We start from the raw sequence: 15,918 nt of genomic DNA on the forward strand, positions 1-15,918 counted from the left end.
ACGGGAGCAGCACCGAGGGTTGCGATCCCGTTGCCGGTCCTGGTCTGGTACGGGGGCAACACTGAGTGTTGCGATCCGTTGCCAGACACGGAAAAAGACAAAAGACAAAAAAAAAAAAAAAAATCCTTGATAATTTTTTAAAGAAAGGGCCCCACATTTTCTTTTTGTTCCAGGCCACATAAATTATGTAGTTGGTATTCTTTATGCCCTTTACTTCACCTACCAAATGTATTATTTTATATTTTACTTGAATAGGAGAGAATTTTTCCAGAGTACTTTTGAGTATCTAGGCTGTGATTAGTAATTTAAATTATAATATAATAAATTTGGGAAGCAAAAAAGAAAGAGTTAATGGGAAACATAATGTCTTCATTAGAAGGAAATAGATTCACAAAAGATAAAAATGAAAGTTCATTGTAAAGAGGGTTTTTGTGATTTTCAGCATGCTTATCCATAAAATATAACCCAGTGAGTGAGAACTTTATGTTTATACCATATCTTACCTTATTCAGGGCTGGGGAATCTGGTGGAGACCTTCACAGATGCCATCAAGAGGGGAACAGTTCTTTGTTTGGAGAACACAGTGACAACTCTGGTCCAGCAAGATAGCACAGTGGCCATGCAGAAAGAAGTCGACCGCTACAGCGAGCAGGTGGCCGAGCAATTGAGGCTTCCCACGGATATGCCCCAGGAGCTGCTGGACATGCACGTAACTTGCAAGAGGGGAGCTGTTGGAGTCATCGTAGAGCACTCGCTTAAGGACAACCCGTGGGCGTTCCAGAAGAATCTCATGGTACTGGGTCCTATCATTTGTCCTTCTTGATTCCTGTCCTGGAATCATTCCTACAGTGCACCTTTTTGATCCGATGGCTTATCCCCTTATCATTGTATAAGGAGCATGTATTCTAGTGATATAGGGTTCTACTGGTTAAAGCTCACCCTTTTTCTAAAATATGAGCATTTTATTTAATTTTCTATTGCTGCATTACAAATTAACACAAGTATAGAAATTTAAAACAACTCACATTCATAAAGTCACCATTCTATAGGTCAGAATCTTTGCATGAAATGTCTGGATTCTTAGTTCAGGCTTTGTATCAGTTTGCTAGGGCTGCCATAATAAAATACCACAAACTGGGTACAGACATTGATTTTCTCAAAGTTGCAGAAGCTAAAAGTTCAAGACTAAGTCATTGACAGGTTAGGTTTTATGCCGAAGCCTCTCTCTTCAGCTTGTAGACAGCCATCCTCTCCCCAGGTCTCTACATGGTATTTCCTCTATGTGATGTGTCCTAATCTCCTCTTCTCACAATTATACCAGTTATATTGGACTCATTCTAATAATGGTATTTAACGTTAATAACCTTTTTAAATATCCTACTTTCAAATACAGTCACATTCTGAGTACTGTGGGTTAGGTCTTCAAAATATGCATTTGAGGAGAACACGATTTAGTTTATGGTCTCCCAAATTCCTGTTCTTCTCACATGCAAAACCCATTCACCCCATTCCAACAACCCCAAGTCTTAACCCAATTCAGCATCAAATTTAAGTTCAAAATCTTATCTAAATATCATCTAAACCAGGTATGGGTGAGATCTGAGGTACAATCTATCCTAGGGCAAAATATTTTTCCAGCTGTAAAACCTGACATCAAGTTATCTGCTTCCAAAATGCAATGGTGGGACAGACATGGAATAGATATTCCCATTTCAAAAGGGAGAAATTGAAAAGAATAAAGGTGTTACAGGTCCTAAGCAAGTCTGCAACCTAAAAGGGCAAATTCTATTAGATTTTAAGGTTTATGAATAATCCTCTTTGGCTCCATGCTCTGTCCCCTGGACCCATGGGGCTCGCCCTGCCTGTGGAACCACCAGGAAAATGGTCCCACCCCACCCCGTTGGCCCTGTGTGGTGACCCAGCCTTGGGCATCAAACTGACCCCTTTGAAACTGAGGAGAATACAACCCCTGCCTGGGCCACATTGACGTGTCATGGCAGTGGCAACACTGCTGACCTCTGAACTGCTTTTAGGGTCTTTTGTCCCTTTTTTGAGGGATAACACATGTTCATAGCTCTATTGATCCATCCTGGAGAATCCCTAAAGTATGACAGCTTTTTTTCATTTTTGTCCTGTCTCTGTCCTCTTCAGTTTAAGCTTGCAGTGTTACTGCTGGTATAATCCCATCTCTAGTCCTGGTTTCTGCTAACGTGGCTCACTGGATCCATAAGTCAAGCTACCCTAATCTCTTTAGAAAATGATGTTCTAGCACACCCTTGTTATTCTCCTCCAAACATGCTTTCTTATTTTTGCAACATGGATAGGCTGAAAATTTTCCAATTCTTCAAATTCTGGTTCCTTTTCGTTTAACAATTTCTTCTTCAATTACTGTCTCTTCTTGCTTTGTACTGAAAGCCAGCAAGGAGAAAATGTATTTTCTACACCTCGCTTAGAAATTTTCTGTGTTAAATATATTATGGCTTACAAGTTATACCTCCCACAAAACACTAGATCACAATTTGGCCAAGTTCTTTGCCACTTTATAAGAAGAATTGCCTTTTCTCCAGTTTCCAATAGCATGTTTATCCTTTCTGTCTGAGAAATTATAGAAGCATCTTTATCATTTATATTTCTACTGACATTCTGTTAATATTTGTATTCTCTAAGATCATAGAAAATTTCTCTATAGTTCTCCTCTTTTCTTTCTGATCCCTCATCAGAATTTTCTTAAATATCCTTATAATTACTAACAATCTTGTCAAGGAAATCTAGGCTTTTTCTAGGCTCAAAACTCTTCCAGCCTCTACTCATTACCCAGTTTCAAAGCCATTTCCACATTTCTAGGTATATGTTACAACAGCCCTTCCCTTTCTGGTCTCAAAACCTGTGTTAGAGTTCTCCAGAGAAACAGAACCAATTGTGTGTGTGTGTGTGTGTGTGTGTGTAAAATAACTCTTATCACATTGGAACAAATGGACTATGTATTTATCTGTATTTTAGATAAGATCATAAGTACCTTGCAACCAAAATTGTCTTTAGTATTATATCTCCGTTATTTAGAAACAGTAAAAACAAGAAAGGAATCTTCTTTTTTACCTGTAGATGGGGGGGGGTCAGGAGGGGGAAGGAGAGCAAGAAAGAGAGATTTGGAGTAATTGGCTCATGCAATTATGGAGGCTGGCAAGTCCAAGATATGCAGGGTAACCCAGCAGACTAAAGACCCAGGAAAGAGTTAATGTTGCAGTATGAGTCCAAAGGCAAGAAGATTCTGGGAGAATTCTCTTTCACTTGATAGAAGTCTGTCTTTTTCTATTAAAGTCTTCAGCTGCTTGGATGTAGGTCAGTCACATTGTAGAGGGTAATCTGCATTACTCAAAGTCTACTGATTTTTTAAATTATTTTTAATTTTTGTACTGACACATAATAAGTGTATGTATTTATGGAATACAATGTGATGTTTTGATACATGTCTACATTTTGTAATAATAAAATTAGGGTAATTATCATATTCATCACATCAAACTTTTAACATTCTTTTGTGGTGAGAACATTCGAAATCTCCTCTCCTGACTATTTTGAGATATGCAATACTTTATTGTTGACTATAGTCACCCAATTGTGCAATAGAATACCAGTATTTATTCTTTCTTTCTAATTGTTACTTTGTACTCATTGACCAGCCTCTCCCCCCTCCCCTTACACTCGTCAGTCTCTGGTAACCACTGTTCTATTCACTACCTCCATGAGATCAACTTTTATAGATTCTGAATATGAGCCAGAATATGTGATGTCTGTCTTTGTGTCTGCATTATTTTATTTAATAATATCCTCCAGGTTCATTCATGTTGTCACAAATGACAAGATTTCATCCTTTTTATGGCTGAATAGTATTCCATTGTGCATTTATACCACATTTTCTTTGTCTATTCATCTGTTGTTGGACCCTTAGGTTATTTCCATATTTCAGCTTTTGCAAATAGAGCTGCAGTCAACATGGGAGTGAAGATATCTCTTCAACATACTGATTTTATTTCCTTTGAATATATATTCAGTAGTGAAATTGATGGATTATGTGATAGTTCTATTTTTAATTTTTTGTATTCCATAATGGTTGCATTAATTTACATTTCCACCAACAGTATATAAAGTTCCATTTTCTCCACATCCTCTCCTGCAATTGTTATCTTTTGTCTTTTTGATGACAGCCATTCTAACTGGAATGAGATGATATTGTGATTTAGATTTGCATTTACCTGATGATTAGTGATGTTGAGCATTTTTATGTACCAATTGGCCATTTGTATGTCTCTTTTGAGAACTATTTATTCAGGTCTTTCTCCCATTTTTAAAATCAGATTAATTAGTTTTTTGCTATTGATTTGAGTTCCTATATATTCTGTGTATTAATCCCTTGTTAGATGTATAGTTTGCAAATATCTTCTTTTATTCTGTAGGTTGTCTCCTTACTCCTCTAGTTGTTTCTTTTGCTGTGCACAACTTTTTAGTTTGATGGAATACCGTTTGTCTATTTTTGCTTTTATTATCTGTGCTTCTGCATGTGGATTTCCAATTTTCTCAGCATTGTTTTTTGAAGAGACTGCCTTTTTCCCAGTGTGTGTTCACAGTACTTAGTGAAAATCAGTCAGCTATAGATGTGTGGATTTATTTCTGGGCTCTCTATTCTGTTCCATTGGTCTATGTGCCTATTTTTATGTCAATACCACGCTGTTTTGGTTACCATAGCTTTTTAGTATAGCATATTTTGAAATCAGGTCAAGTAATATGATGCCTCCACCCCTCCTTTTTTTTCCCTCGAGATTGCTTTGACTATTTGGGGTTTTTTTGTGCTTCCATACATGGAGCTTCCATTTGGAGTTTGGACATGTTGTCCCTCCAAACCTCATGTTGAAATCTGATTCCCAATATGGCAGTGTTGGGAGCTGCTTGGGTCATGGGGGTGGATCTCTCATGAATAAATTTATACCTTCCTTGGGAGGACAGTAGTGAGTGAGTACTTGCTCTGTTAGTTTCTATGAGAGCTGGTTGTTAAAATGAATCTGACACTTTCCCTCCATCTCTCTCTCTTGCTTCTTCTCACCATGTGATCTTCTTGTACCCACCAGCTGCCTGCCATTTTTGACATGAGTAGAAACACACCAAGGCCCATGCCAGATGCAGCTGTCACAGAATTGTGAGCCAAATAAGTCTTTTATATATATATAAATTACATAGTCTTAGGTATTCTGTTATAGCAACACAAAAACAGACTAATACACGTGTATTTATAAAGTTTTTGAAGTTCATCCTGTTAGTGATTTGTAGTTTTTTACTATTGTGGTCAGAAAAAATACTTGATATCATCTCTATTTTCTTAAATTTCTTAAGACTTGTTGTGTGGCTTAACTTATGATCTTTCCTAGAGAATGTTCCATGTGCAGTTGAGAAAATGCATATTGCACAGTTGTTGAATGGAATGTTCTGTAAATGACTGTTAGGTCCATTTGGTCTACAGTGCAGTGTAACTACAATGTTTATTGGTTGATTGCTATGGTTTGAATGTGGTTTGTCCCTGCCAAAACTCATGTTGGAATTTAATTACTAATTTAATGATGTTGGGAGGTGTGGCCTTTAAGGGTGATTAGGTCAGTGATATGGTTGATGTCTTTCTCACAAGTCTGGGTTAGTTCTTGCAAAACTGGATTGGTTTTTGTAGAACTGGGGTAGTTCTTGCAAGAGCAGGTTGTTATAAAGCATGGTAGCCTCGTGTATTGGATCTTCCTCTTTCACATGTCTGTTTCCCCTTCTGCTCCTGTGCCATGTTGTGACACAGCACAAGTTTCTCACCAGAAGCTAAGCAGATACTGGAGTCATGGTTCTTGGACTTCCCAGCCTCCAGAAATGGCTGCCAAATAAGCCTTTTTTCTTTATAAATTACCCAGTCTCAGGTACTCTGTTATAGAAATAGAAAATAGACAAAGAAAATTGGTACTGAGGAGTGGTTGTTGTTACACACATATGTGAAAATGTGGAAGCAGCTTTGGAAATGAGTAATGGGTAGTGGCTAGGTGAATTTGGCGGTTCAAGCTAGAAAAAACCCTATGTTGCCATGAACAGAGCATTAAGGGTAATTCTGACAAGGGCTCAGAAGATGAGAAAACTAGGGAAAGTCTGGAACTTCTTAGAGACTGGTTAAGTGGTTGCAATGAGAATGTGGATAAAAATATGGACAGTAAATGCCATTCTGATGAGCTCTCATATGAAAATGAGGAATATCTGACTAGGAACTGGAAAGAGCTGTGAGAGAAAAGGAAAGCAGAGCAGACAGATTTGGAAACTTTGCAGCCTGCACATGTGGTAAAGAAAGATCATTTTCAGAAGACAAAACCAAGTCTTTGGCCTGGAGACCATTTGGTAAGATTAATATGGCTAAAAGAGAGCCAGGTAACAACTATCAAGACAGTGGATAAAAAGGCCTATAAAGCAACTTAGAAATCTTTGGCAATTCCCCTCCTATCAGTCAGAATGGTTTTGGGGGATGAGCCCAGGGCACTTACCATCTGTTTACTACCCAGGGCCACCTTGGGATTCTGTTTCTTGCATTCCATTGCAGCACTCCTGGCCACTCCAGCTGTGGATCAGTCAGCCCCAGGTGTGGCTTAACAGATTGCTCTAGCCATCCTCCAACCACCACTCCACCAGATGTAAGCAATAAACCTTGATATCATTCACATGATGCTAATTCTGCAAGCAAGCAGAATTCAAAAGCTATGGAGGTGTGGCTTCCTCCACCCAAGATTTCAAAGGATTTTGCAGAAAACTTGCAAGCCCACACAGAAACTTACTGCAGTGTTGGAATCACAGAGATCCTTCACTAGAGCAATGCACAGTGGGAATGTGGGTTAGGGACTACCACCACAACCCCAGAATGGTAGATCCACCAGCAGCCTACAAGGCCTGCCTGGGAAAGACACAGGCACCAGCATGCAACCCCAACCTGAGAGAGCACCCACATGGGCTGCATCCAGCAAAGGTATGGGAGTGGGGCTTCTGAAGCCTTGTGAACTGACCCCCCACCCCAGCATGTCCAGGAAATGACACATGAAATGAAAACTATTCCGGAGCTTTAAGATTTAATGTAAGCGGGCCGGCCCGGTGGCGCACTGGATAATGTGCTGCTTGGGAAGCGTGGCGGCGCTCCCGTCCGAGGGTTCGGATCCCACGTACAGACCGGTTCCCGCTCACTGGCTGAGCGAGGCGCGGGAGCAACGCTGAGGCTTGCGATCCCGTTGCCGGTCCCTGGTCCGGTGCGGGGGCAGCACTGAGGGTTGCGATCCGTTGCCGGACACGGAAAAAAGACAAAAAAAAAAGATTTAATGTAAGCCCTATTGGGTTTTAGACTTGCTTTCAGCCAGTTATTTTTCTTTTCCCCAATCTCTCCCTTTTGAATTGAGAATGTTTACCCTATGACTTCCCTACCATTGTATCTTGGAAGTAATAACTTTTGATTTTACTGGCCCTACAGTTGAAAAGAGTTTGCCTTGAGACTCATATGAGACTTTGGTCTTGGGACTTCTCATTGAGGCTATGGAATAAGACTTTGGGACTTTGGGGATGGAATGATTGTATTTTGTGTGAGTTTTGGTGGCCAGGTCAGAATAAAATGGCTTAGATATAGTTTTCCTCTGCCAAAATTCATATTGAAATTTTATTGCCAATGCAATGGTGTTGGGAGGTAAGGTACTTAAGTCACCATTAGGTCAATAAACTGAATTAATATCTTTCTCATGAGACTGGGTATGTTCTTACAAGACTGGATTAGTTCACAGGGGATTGGGTTAGTTATTGGAAGAGCAGGTTGTTATAAAGCAAGGTGGCCTCTCACATTTTACTTCTCTCTTTGCACACACCTACTTCTGCTTTTGCTTCTCTGTCATGATGTTACAAAGCAAAAAGCCCTTACCAGAAGCTCAGCAGATGATGGCACCATGCATCTTGGACCTCCGAGACTTCAGAATCATAAGCCAAATAAACCTCTTTTCTTTATAAATTACCCAGTCTCAGGTATTCTGTTATATAAATAAAAAGCAACAAAAACATTAGGTTTTTGTTTGAATGATCTGTTCATTGCTCAAATCAGACAGTTGAAGTCCCCTACAATTACTGTATTGCAGTCTATTTCTCCCTTTAGATCTAATATTTGCTTTATATATTCAGGGACCCTGGTGTTGGGTGAAGATATACTTCCAATTTTTGTAACCTATTGCTAAATAGTTCCCGTTATTATTACATAATGACCTTCTTTGTCTCTTTATACACTTTTTGACTTAAAGTCTATTTTATCTGATACAATTATATCTGCTCCATTTTGCTTTTGATCTCCATTAATACGGAATATTTTTTTTTAATTCTTTCACTTCCAGTCTATTTATGTCCTTACAGGTGAAGTGAATCTCTTGTAGGAAGCATATAGTTAGGTCTTTTTTGTTTTGTATTGTTTTTAATCTACTTAGCCACTCCATACCTTTTAATTGAAGAATTTAATCTACTTACATTTGAAGTTATTATTGATAGGTAAGAACTTACTCTCACCATTTTGTTAGTATTTTTCTGGTTGTTTTATAAATCCTTTGTTTCTTTCTTCTTTACTGTTTACCTTTGTGATTTGGTGGATTTCTGTAGTGCTAAGCTTTGATTTTCTTTCTCTTTCTCATATGTGTATCTGGTGAAAATTTTTTCTTTGTGATCACCATGGGATTAACATAAAGAATCATGTAGTTATAACAGACTGTTTTAAGCTGATAACAACTTAACTTTGGTAACATAAAAATACTCTAGACTTTTACCCTGCTGCTCACAGTTTATATTTTTATTTTCTTTATTTACATCATTATATATTGTTTGTTCCTGTAGCTATAGTTACTTTTGACCATTTTGACTTTTAGCCTCTATACTAGAGGTTTGAAATATTTAAATAGCATCATTACAGTACTAGAGTAGTCTATGTTTGAATATAAAATTACTTCTACTAGTGAGACTTATACATTCATGTTTTCATTTCCAGTTGTAGGAGTCCTTTAGGCATTCTCCTTAAGGCCAATTTAGTGGTAGTGAATTCCCTCAGGTTTGCTTCTCTGGTAAAGACTTTATTTCTCCTTCATTTTAAAGGATAGCTTTGCTGGGTAGAGTATTCTAAATTGGCAGTTTTTTCTTTTAGCACTTTGAATATATCATTCCATTTCTTCCTGGCCTGTAAGATTTCTATTGAGAAATATGCTGTTAGTCTGTGGGGAAGTTCCTTATATGTTACTTGATGCTTTTCTCTTGGTGCTTTCAGAATTCTCTTTTTGACTTTTCACAGTTTGATTAAAATGTGCCTAAGAGGGAACATTTTTGGGTTGAATCTATTTAGAATATTTTGAATTTCCTGGACCTGGATGCCCATATCTTTCCCAAGACTTGGAAAGTTTTCAGTTATTATTTTGTTAAATATGTTTTCTGCATCTTTTTCCATTTATTCTTCTATTGGAACTCCCATAATGTGAATATGTTTGCTTAATCATGTCCCATAATTCCCAGAGACTTTACTCACTCTTTTTTATTCTTATTCATTTTTTTCCCTTCTCTCTGACTGGGTCATTTCAAAAGAACTGTCTTTATGTTGAGAAATTCTTTCTTCTTCTTTATCTAGTTTGTTTATGAAGCTCTCAATTGCATTTTTTATTTTAATTTATTGAATTATTCAGCTCAAAGCTTTCTGTTTCTTTCTTTTTATGATACCCATCTCTTTGCTAAATTTCTCATTTAGATCATGGATTTTTTCCCTGATTTTATTGAGTTATTTATTTGTATTCCCTTGTATCTCACTTAATTTCCTTAAGATCATTATTTTGAATTTATTTCTGGGCATTTCACAAATTTCCTTTCCTTCGGGATCTGCTACTGGAAGAATCATTGTGTTCCTTTGGAGGCATCATGATTTCTTGATTTTTCATGTTTTTTGTGCACCTATGTTGATATCTGTGCATCTTTACCTCTTTGAATTTTATGAAGTAGCTGTCCATAGGAAAGACTTTTCCCTGCAGATGAGTCCTAGGATGTTGGTTGGGTAGGGCGAGTTGGCTCTAGTCCAGGATAGATGTGTAGTGTAGCCTTAAGTTTCCTCAGGTGTTATCCATGTCAGCAATGTTCACATGTGCTTGTGGTGGCAATGATGCAGCTCTGCTGGGGGCATGGCACTGAGGGTGTACACATGTCATATCCACTGACTTGGGGATGAGCCACCAAACTGGTTCTCAGTCAGGGGCTATGCACAAGACAATCCACCCAATTTAAGGGAAGGCTCACTGAGGTGTGGCCACTGTTCTTGTCCTTGGGCCCGGGGTGTGAGTGTGTTGTGGTACAGCAGGCTCAAAGTTGAGTTCCCTGCTGTGCAGAACCCAAGTCTCCTAATTAAAGTGCTAATATTATCTTTTTAATAAAACACCTTCACAGAAACATCTAGAATAATGTTTGACCAAATATCTGGATACTATAGTGTAACCAAGTTGACACATTAAATCAACCATTACAGGTTTTCACAAACTGGAAACAACTTGTTGGCTGAGCTATGTTCACATTTGGAGGCTCTTAGCAGCTTGTAATGTTATTTTAGGTCCTTGGATGAAAGCAATTTTCTGTCATTTAAGAAGTTATGTCCCCATTTTCTTATTGTCTATTGTCCATGAGGGTAAGTGGGGTAGGGCTGTCTCATCTCCAAGAAGATGCTTTGGGGACATTTCCCCATACCTTGCCTATATCTTCATGCCAGCAATGGTGTAGCAAACCTTTCTCATGCTTTTAATTCCCTTGACTTGATCTTTTGAGACCAGATAGAGAAATTTATTCTTTTAAAGGACACCAGTAATCATGTGATTAGGTAATTCCTTCCTGGTTAACTTCCATTTCTTAACTCAACCTCTGTTACATAACATAACCAAATCATGGTTTAAATATCCAACAAATTCCCAGGGACAATGCAGGCTATATATACTTGGGGAGAGAAATCTTCAAAGTCATTTTAATTATGTTTACCAGAGGAACATTCATTGAAAGTACATCTTTTAATCTTTCTTTTACTAGGCAACATAATCTTAGTTCATTTTGAGGAAATTCCAGAAAACCGTATAAATCGTAATTGAAACAAAAAAGAGAAAATTTCCATTTTTATATCTTCACCCAAATCCTCATTAAAAGAGCTCAAGAAGTATCTCAAACTTTGTTCAATGTGCATTTGAGAAATTACTAGGTAGATCGTTTTTCTATGTATATATTTCTATTTATACCACCCCAAGTACTTTGAGAAAATTCTACTTCAAGATACAATTCACCTTTCTATGACTCATTGTTGATGTTTGAATCAGTTAATTATATTACATCTGAGGGAAATATAAAGTTCATGTCTTCCAACCTCATTATTTTTCTGATGATGGGAGTTAAGAGACTTTCCACAGGTCACCCAGAAAATTGGTTAGAAGGAGTGCTAAGTCTAGTCTTCTGACTCCTGGTCAATTCCTTGCCCCAGTCCATTCTGAGGTTGTCAGACTACTTCTTCTAGATAAGTAATTTGAACCATCCCTTCTAATAGCTTCCTTCTACTATATTCCTCCACATTTCCCTGGCAGGATACTATAGAAAAAAAGAAGGAAGGCTTATTGTTGTAGAATGAAGAGGCATCTGTCAATTACTGCTAGGCTGGCTTAAGCTGCTTCCATAGTGACTAATGGAAAGCATTTTGAGAGGAACTTCTTCTGTTTCTGGAGGATAAAATCTCTACTTAGAACCAAAGAAAAAGGCTGAACTTGACTACAGTCTAGTGCCCAGGAAAGCAGTTAGGATGAGAAATAAGGAGAGGAGGAGAATGGCCACCAGAGTAGAGTCAAATGGTCTTTGTAGCTCCTTCCAAAAATCTAAGGCCAGAACTTCAGTTGAGGGGGAATAGTAGAGCATGATAGTATCTTGACATATTTAGCTCTTTATATTTACAAGTAGATATTCTCGAAAAGACCAAAAATATTTATTCTTGTAGAAAGACTTTGGAATAATGAATCCAAATAAAAGAAAATTTTTTATTGTATTACTATTTCTGAAAACATGAGACATAATATTAAAGATGACTTTTGATTGCAAAGCTCTTATGACCTTATCTAAAATACAGACAAATACATAATTTATTGGATCCAGTATGATAATTTTTTGTTATCAAGCTGATATGCACAGATGATGATGATACTACTAATAAAAACTAATACATATTGAGCATTTGCTTCTTATACCAGGCATAATCTAAAGTGCTTTTGTTGAATAATCAATTTAATCCTCAGAATTTGGAGAAATGTGGACACTGCACAGAGAAGTTAATAATTTACCCATGACATGCATCTAGCAAGTAGGAGAACTGTGGAGCTGTGCTCAGAGTACTTCACAGCCATTCCAAATGGGGGAGGCATCCTAGGAAAACATCCCAGAAGAGGAGATGCAAAGTACAAGATAAAGTACAACTTGATGTTGTCTTGATTCAGAAAGGGTAGACAAGATCCAGGCAGGAAAAAGCAATGTGCAAGTATATTAAAACAACAAAACAACATAGGTTATGTGCTTACAGAGCTGCATATAAATTTGATTGACTATAATCTGGGTAGGTTGTGAAAAGCATCCCCTGAAGAGGAGGCTGGAGAGCTAGAAAAGTTACAGATAGTTTTCAGGTCCATAAAAGAGCTTGGAATATATTGTGGCCAGAGAAAGAAAGAACCTAATGCAGAATCTTAAGCAAGATGCAAAATTCACAAGGTCCAATTTGGCATTTTAGAAAACAAAAATTTCCTTAGCAAGAAATTAGATATTTCCTTCCTGACATGTCTTGGCTCCTTGTTTCCTCAGGCATGTGAGGTCCAGAAGAGCTTCCTGCAGTCACAGGCAGCAATAAAGGAATCCATTCTGCAGGCAGACAAAGCCCTCACCACTGAGAAGCCCTTAGCAGGTACCGGGGCAGAACTCAGATCACATTAGGGCGGGTAGGTTCCTTCAATACCCTCTGAGAGGTCTGAAAGGAAGACCTTTCCCAGACAACAAGCTTCCTCTTCTTCTGTGGAAGTATTCAGCAGGACACTATGATGAATCTGAAAATAACAAGGGGACTGTGATTGTACATTAGTCGTATAGGCAGGGCCTTTTCCATTACCTTCTGAAATTTGCTTTTGATGGTGTGAACACTGTCTGAAATCAGAGACTTCACGACCACCCTTAATTTAGTTTTTCTGATCTTAAGACAGCACAGCAAAGGCATGACTGTTGTTTTCTTCCCTCTCTAAAACCTTCATGGGGCAGCAGATCAGGCTAGGAAGGAGACAGCTGAGAAGGAACAAGAGCTGCTACGTCAGAGGCTACAGGAGCAGCAACAGCATATGGAGACTCAAGAAAGAATCTTTAAGGAAAATATAGTCCAACTGAAGAGTATGGAGTGGGAAATAAAAAATCTCCTGAGAGATTGGGAAAGAGTGCTGGAGCACAAACTGAAGGTAATTGTGGCCTGGGCCTTGGACAGTGCCTGGCAGATAATATCCAGATACTTCAGAAAAGGATTGCCCCAAATTTTAAGCAAATTCATGACCTCTTAGGAAAACACATAATTAGTTTGATTAATTAAATGCCTTAAATCCTTCTGGATTCTGATGAAGCCTGTAAATCCACAATACTCCAGAACCTTCTGTCATGTTAGAATTTGGAGTATACAAATAATAACCCCTAAGATGCTGAGCTGCTACGTATGGTGATTATAGGATGGTCTCAGTATGCTCCAACTGAATACTGACTTATTCAATAGTCCTTTGAATTATTTGTACAACCATCAAAGAGACCTGAGATAATTTCGTCTAGTGTTGCGCGTATCAGACTTGGCCTGATATGAACTACAGGATACAAGAAGCTCTAAAACTTGCTTCATGTGATCCCATATCTGTGTGAGTTACTCTCTAAGCACAGAAAAAAATTCTTTCTTTGACTCAACCTGGAGCTTGATAGCCAGTGTTCTACAGAGGGTCAGCAGTTTCCATTGTTAGGTATGTGAGACCACGCTACCGTAAGTAGAACTGATTGTTGGGTTCAAACCTACATTCCCTCCCAAGAGGCACTTTACAAGCTAGAACATATTAAGTGGACAGATCTCAGGCCTGATCTAGCCCCAACTTCTCCCCACCTCCAGTGAGATGGTGCTGAGGGAATTGTAGGAAGTTTTCAACCAAGGATATTCCCACTATTTAAGTCCAAAAATATGAAAATACTGGGCAAACTTATCAAAGAGGACTCTAAGGTTATAAAAGTAGACACAAATGTATAGTTGATGAAGTTGTTAAATACAAACCCTTGATTCTTAATAATTAAGGATTCTCAAAGTGACCTTCTTTTTTTATAGCTCCAAGAAGAACTGCTTAATGAAGTCTTTCAAAAGAAATGTGAGGAGTTGCATGCAGAGATCCATCAACTAAAAAAAGAGATTGAAACAACTAAAAGACATAGGTGGTTATTGACTTCAAAAATCATTGATATGGCTGGCAATGTGTTGATTGTGGAGTTACCTGGTGCTGCTAAGCTATTTGGTGTTGGGTTGAAAGTAATCAGCTCATTAATAGAATAGACTTCTATTTCCTGTTATGAATATTATAAAAATGAGGATTCTTTTGTTTTCATAGAGTATAATTTTTGAAATATGTGTGTCATACTATTTTTATTCAGCTAAAGTTCAAAAATAAAAAAATGATTACTAAAAATATTAGTACAATTTATTAACATTTTGGTTAATTTATTTTTCAATAGTATATACATATGTATTAAAAGTCTATTCAGGATGAGAGGATATGGAAAGATTTTACCACAGAATTTAGTTGCTTTTATTTTAATTGACACAAAATAATTGTACATGTTTATGACATACATAGCAATATTTCTGTACATTTGTGCAATGTATAATGATCAAATCAAAGTAATTATCATAACCATCACCTCAAATATTTAGCACTTTTTTGCGTTGGGGACATTCAAAATCCTCTCATCAAGTTATTTGAAAATATACAAGAAATTATTGTTAATTATAGTTACGTAAAAATGCTATAGAACACTAGATCCTATTCTTCCTATCTAGATGTAAATTCGTATTCATTAATCAACCTCCCCCTACCACCCCTTCCGCTCTACCCTTCCCATTGTCTAGTACATTGTTTAGCTCCCACATATGGGTAAGAATATATGATATTTACCTTTCTGTGCCTGATTTATTTCACTTTCCCTATTGCATTCCAGACTCATCCATCTTGCTTTGAATAACAGAATTTTATTTCTAATGACTAAATAGTATTCCATTGTGTATATGTACACATTTACTTTATCCATTCATCTGTTGGTAAACAATAGTTTGATTCCATATCTTGATTATTGGGAATAGTGCTACAATAAACATGGGGTGCAGATATCTTTTTGGTATACTGATATCCTTTCATTTGGATAAATGGCCAGTAGTAGGATTGCTGGATCATATGGTGGTACTACTTTTAGTTTTTAGTGGAACCTTCATAACATTTTCCATAATGGCTATACTAATTCACTTTTCCATCAACAGTGTATGAGAGTTCCCTTTTTTTTTTTTTTTTTTTTTTTTCTTCTTTTGAGAATTTTCTACTCAGATCATTTGCCCAATTTTTTTTTTTTCTAAAGAAAACAGAATTTACTGCTTATGGTTCTGAGGCTGGGAAGTCCACAGTCCATGGAACACATCTGGTGAGGGACATGGTGGTGGTGACAGTGATCCATTGTTGTAGTGAATGGAATAATGGTGGTCATGGGTGTGGTTTTGAGGCACTTGCTCAATTTTTAATCAGATCGTTTGGTTTT

At 37.6% G+C, this 15,918-nt stretch overlaps 1 pseudogene; it reads left to right on the plus strand.

Annotated features, from left to right (window-relative positions):
* LOC103600851 overlaps positions 1–14,668 on the plus strand; it is a 46,222-nt pseudogene extending 31,554 nt beyond the window's left edge.
* The last annotated feature ends 1,250 nt before the right edge of the window (positions 14,669–15,918 follow it).

The sequence above is a fragment of the Galeopterus variegatus genome, unplaced genomic scaffold, assembly GCF_000696425.1.
Source record: "Galeopterus variegatus unplaced genomic scaffold, G_variegatus-3.0.2 Scaffold3483, whole genome shotgun sequence".
In the NCBI taxonomy this organism is placed as follows: domain Eukaryota; kingdom Metazoa; phylum Chordata; class Mammalia; order Dermoptera; family Cynocephalidae; genus Galeopterus; species Galeopterus variegatus.